A 5,891-nucleotide genomic window follows, 5' to 3' on the forward strand; every position below is an offset into this window, starting at 1 on the left:
TTTCAGCTGAGTAGGCGGCTCCCAGCGCTTCGTGCCAACGGCAAAGCAGGCTTCGCCTTCCAGAGGCACAGGCTCCCCGTCGGCAGCTCTGGAGATGTCTGTGGGGGTCTGGGGCTGGCAACTCCATGGGGGTGGGCTTTTTTGGTTTTGCAGAAAGGAAATGGTTTCCCCCCACATTTCACCCTGCTGTGCAGCCTAATGAGGTTGCAAGGTGGGATCTGCAGGGGGATGGACACAGGGTGGGCAACCTTTCCCCAGGCTTACACCACCCTAGTCCTTCACCCATGGGGCTGAGCCACAAGGAGATGTACCCTCCACCTTCCCCTGCCAATACTGCAGCAATGGTGAATGAGGCGGAGTGATGGAGGTTTTACCCTGTGGACAAAGCCCTCTGGAAACCAGACCATCCTTTCCTCACCCACTGCAAAGAGCCACCAGCCAAGCGGGGGGATACCACCAGCTCAGATGGGTGGCCTGGATGGAGAAGGCAGCACCCCTACTTGCCTAGAAGGGCTTAGCCCCGCTGGGGACTGTAGCAGTAGATCTGAGGACAAATACAGCAATTGCTAAGGTGCTTCCTCCAGGTAAACATCCTCTGGTGGGTGACACCAAGGCCGAAAGTGTACCCAATACACGTGTGCCCACCCAAGTCCGCACCGCTCCCAGGAACATCCTCTCCCTTTCCCACCTGGGCTCTAACTGCAGCCACACGTGGTACCCAGCGGCTGCGACACCAGGACCCTCACCTTCACCCCAGGCAGCGCCTGCCCAGGGGGACTCACCCAGCACCCAGAGCTGGAGACCTGATGGGAGAACCAGGAGAGGAGCACATCTCCTCTGGATGGGGCTGAACCAGCCCCTCCATCCTGCCCCCAGCCCTGGCTTTCTCTGCTCCCCCCAGCACAGCCCCCTGGTTGGGAACAGCCTCCTCTTCCTCCTCCAGCACAGCGGGCAGGGAGGGGGCACAGCCTGACCGACACTGCCCACCTCATCCAGGGAACAAAGTCACCCTAAATACCCACCCGGTGTCCCCCACCCCTATTTCCAGGGCTGGTATCCCCCCAATTCGTCATGCCAGAAGGGGAGCACGCAGCTCCCCAGACCACAGTGAGACACCGCACAGAGACCTGACGAAAGCTGAGACATGCCAGGCCAAGGGGAAAGACAGATCCGCTGTGGATCAAATCATCAAAACGCTGCCTGGGGCAGGATGAGGCGACCCAGGGGTTCCTATTCCCATGGAAAGCACAGGTCTCTTTTTTCGGTTATACAAGATGAAACCACAGGGATATAAATGTCGCTGCCTCTTTGAGAGCATTAATGAAAATAAACCCATTTAATAGTTTGCAGATGCCGTTTCTGTAAACCTAAAAAAAGCAGGGAATAAATATTTCTTCACTAAATATCTATATGTATATATATATTTGAAAACATTCGCTCCTAATCTTAGGGCCCCTCCTTCGCCGTGCTCTTGGCAGCTTATCGCAGCTTGCCAGTCAACACCGAAGACTCACACTCACCGAGACGAGATACCAATTGCACCCACGGAGGGGTAGCAGGACAGAGGGATTATTGTAATCCAAGCTCCCTCTCGCCCTTTCTATTTGTACATTTCAATTACTTGTAACAAGATCCATGGTGGATTATTTTATTTTATTTTTTTTTTTGTCTGTGTTTTGGAAATTTTTGTAAGGTTTTTGTAAAAACAACTCTTGTGAAATAATGGAGGAATAAATATTTTACTGAGTAGAGACGTGTCTGTGCACACGACAGGGACGTGGCTCGCTCCTTGCTGGCCACCACGGTTTCCCCACCTGCCCTGAGCAAGGGGACAAGAGCCACAACCCTGCCACCTTCACCTTGCGTGACGGTGGCATCTCACAGCTTCTCCCCAAGACCTGGATTTCATCCCAGGCTCCCAAAGAGCGAGGGGTCCACATGTCCCGGGAGAGGGGCAGGAGCGAGGAGGGGAGCGTGTCAAGGCCCCGTGGAGCTGGGACAGGGCGGAGGGAGCACGGTCCCACAGCAGAGCTGCTGGGCTTCCCTCTGGCTTAGGGACCCTGAGGCTGATGCCTGGAGATGGTGGGAATTCAAGGGGTCCATCAAACAGCCTAACAAAGGTCCCGGCACAACAGCTAATTGCGATGCCTTGCTGGATCTGTCTTACTTCACTCTGGGATACCGAGTGTGGGCTGTCGAGGAAGGGGCGTCAGGGAAGAGGAGGGTTCTGGTTACTTTTCCCCTTCAAAATCCCACTGGGAGAGGCAGAGCTTATAGGGTCTGCCCCAGGCAGCTCACATTAACACTGGCCCCAGTTCACACATACGGCCTTGGGAGCAGCACCCACATTTCCCCCCCAGCAGTGAGGGAATGGGCTGGGATGGGATGTGGCCAGGAGCAGGCAGCAGAACCCCTTGCTGCTAGGTTATCAGGTCAAATCCAGCATTGTAAATGAGGGTGGAAACATGTAAAGGCTAATTGATGCTCCATAGACATCAGGGAGGATCATCTGATAGAGATGCCCCATCCTCCTGGGACAAGTGCTCATCAACGGTCCCAGCAAAGACCACCAGAGAGTTATTGCACAGCCCTGGGAGCTGGAAACAGGCAACACGGAGGTCTGGACCTGCTGGGAGAATTGGAGGCAGGGGAGAAATAAGGAGATTATCTCCCACACCATCACTGCAGGCACATCCAGGCACTCAGATGCTGCTCTGTCAGGCACACAGACTTGGTAAGGGCTGCGCAGCACAAGCACTGGGAGCCCAAATCAGCACCAAATCCAGCTCTTCCAGGCTCCATTCTGTGCCCCAAGGAGAGCGTTAACCTGGTGAGCTGCAGGCGGGGCACTGAAGGGGCACACAGGCAGAGAGGCAGGCTGAGGGGGTGAGAAGATGCAGGACCCAAAGGGCAGCCCAGCCTCGCTGGGGGCTCAGCAGAGCCTCGCAGTTGAGCAGATTTGCAAGGAGCCGGGATCGGTATGGGATGCTGTGAGCAGGATGGCTCCCGGAGAGAACCCCTGACCAGGGGAGCACGCACACAGGGACCTGAGCAGCATGTGCCTCCCTAAGGGTTTTCTCCTCCAGGTCTACAGAAATTAAGCTAAGAGGCAGCAAAGAGAAGGGTCAGGTTCTGCACAGACAACTAGCTAAAAGATAAGAAACAAAAGGGTAGGAATAAACCATCAGCTCTTTGGTTGCAGAGCACTTCAGGTGGAGCAAAGGCCCACAGGTGCAGAGTGGGCACAGAGCACCCAAAAGCAGGGGGAAGCGGTGGCTGGGCAAAGGTGATACCAAATAGTCTAGGGCAGTCAAAGCCAAAAAGAGCTCCAAGAGCTCACGGTGCGGAGCTATCAAGCAGCAGAGGTAATGCAATGCCAAGAAGTGTGAAGTTGTGCCCAGGGGAAACCACCCAGCACAGGCTCAGACTGAAAAGCAGCAAGTCAAGTGGCAAGAATTGCCAGGAAAGGATTAGAAAACAAGACAAAAATTGTCCTCATGGCTGTCATAGAAGCTCACAGTGCAACTAAAGCCTGAAATCCATCGCCCCAAGATATTGCAGAGATCAAAGGTATAAAGTGTACTCAGAGAGGGTTAGAAAGTTAACGGTGTCTGGGTCTGTGTCGGTGTAACACGGCAGAGACTCAGCTGCCCGTGCAGAAAACTGCTGCCCTGCTGACTTCCAGGAGAAGGGACACCCCGGGTTTGCTTTGTTTCTTTTACCTGCCTTCACCTGCTGAATTGCAGCAGACTCCTCTTAAGCCTGCTCCCAGTACAGCCTGTGTCACCTCCTCCCCCCATGGCCATCCCCAACCCCCCGACACTGGAAGGGGACCACAGCTCGCTCTCTCCCATGACCCCAGAGGAGCTCAGCTCCACAAGAGCCCACAGGATCGGCTCCCTCCCAGCAGCAACCCGTGTCCCCCATCGCCAGTGGCCTTTGTGACACATGGACCCCATGGGAGTTCAAGGTTGAGGAAGGACCCCTACAGCAACCCCTCCAGGGAAAGCCGGGAAGTGAACAAGGCTCTTCCCATTTCATCCCAGCACTCAGTGCAGCACCCAGTAGAAGGGGAGCAAGTCCCTGTGTTGGGCATCACCCCAAGCCCACTAAATGTCTGAGCTTTCATGTCTTCCCATCCTGTTTTCAGTTCTATAACAGGAAAATCAGAGGGTGGCCACACAATGAAAGGCTTGGAAGGAGCACGAATCCGCCACAATGCAGCTCCACAGAGCTCCCTGTGCCATCCCAGGGACAGTGGGCAACTCCACAGACAGACACAGACATCTTGTCTCAGTGCCTGGAGTCGTGCTGGTGCCCAAAACCACGACTGGCTGCTGGGACTCAGGGCACCCCACGCACAATTTACAGATCAGATCTGTGGGACGTGCAGCCCACAAAGCCATAGCAGCCCACTCCAGCAGCCATGGCCCCACTCACCAGCGCCTTAACCATCCCTATCGTACTGCTCCACTACTGCTTTGTAACCACTTATTTGGACATTCAATAAGTGATTTGTAGATCATTAAGGTCATTTGTCCAACCTCCTGCCTAGCCCCAGGCAGAGAACATCACCCAAGCAGCATCCTCACGTCCTCAGCACATGGCCAATGCAGAGCATCCCTTTGGAGGGCATCCAGCCCTGAGTCAAAAGATGCTTGGAAGAGCTCGCAGATCCCAGGGCAGATTCTTCCAGTGACTCATTACTGCTAACTGCTGGAAATATGTCACTTATTTCCTGCCTGAACTGTCCCAGCTTCAGTTCAGTTCCCGCTAGAGCAGAAGGTCTCAGCCCATGGTCTGCTGGCTCCCAGGAGCTGAGGGACTACTTCTGAGAGGTCTGCAAACCAGGAGACAGAGAAGCATGGAGAGCTGCAGCTCATCTGGCAGCGTCTGCACTCCACGGGGGAAGGCTGCCAATGAAGAGGAGCTCAAAGGCATTGTGTTACCTCTCCTCCTCTTCCAGCATGGGGGGATTTTTCCTCCTAGGAAGCAGTTTGTCACGGACACATCCATCACCAGAACTGATTTCTGCAGGAGAGCTGGTCTCCCCACACACACCACAACTTTGTGGGAGGGGAAAGTCGCAAGAACATTATTTGCAAATTGTGTTTCCTTCCTCAAAGCAGTTGGTTTTCAACCAGCTGACACCCAAAGGGCAAGTCTCTGCTGATGTGAGGACCTCCCTGTACCCCCTTTTCATTGTTTCTGACCCCACAGCCGAACACTTGTGCATGGCTTCCCAACTGATGAAAAGTTGAAGTTTGCCCCTGCAATATTTTAATGAGAACAATTTCATATTGTCATCAGCATTGGCAGTGAGACAAAACAGAGCTCACATTTTCCAGCTCACAGAGGTGCCAGCCCAGTTATCCCCACCCAGAATGAATTGCACAGACATCTAGCGGTAACAGCATCCTCCTCTCCCGCTACCCTTGCGCTGAGCCCTTCTCCCTCTGGTGGGAACAGGAAGGTCCGGAGACCCTCCAAGTCCTGCTGACACCACTTACGAGCCGCAGAAATGCGTACGTACGACTGCAACGTGTCATCTCCCAGCAGCTGAGCCCCTCTGCCCTGCGGGATGTGATGGTGACCCCAAACTCCGTGCTCCATTTGGAAGGAGCACCTCCTCCCTGCAGCTGGTATTTTGCTCACTGGTGCTTCTTTCCAAACACCCAAAAGGAAGCAACCTAAGGCAGCAGAGAAGCTTCCGAGAAGCTGGATGGTAGCTATCCCTTGGGGGTGTAATGCTCTGTAACAATTTGGGAAGGAGGGAGGAAGCAAAGGTTCCCTTTGTAGTGGGTGTTACACAGCCAAGGAAGAGTTATTGCATGCAAGGAAGAATTATTGCACGCAGATGCGCAGCGCGGCCGGGAGCAAGGCAGAGCATC

The sequence above is a fragment of the Cariama cristata genome, unplaced genomic scaffold (assembly GCF_000690535.1).
Source record: "Cariama cristata isolate BGI_N322 unplaced genomic scaffold, ASM69053v1 scaffold30440, whole genome shotgun sequence".
Classification (NCBI taxonomy): Eukaryota; Metazoa; Chordata; class Aves; order Cariamiformes; family Cariamidae; genus Cariama; species Cariama cristata.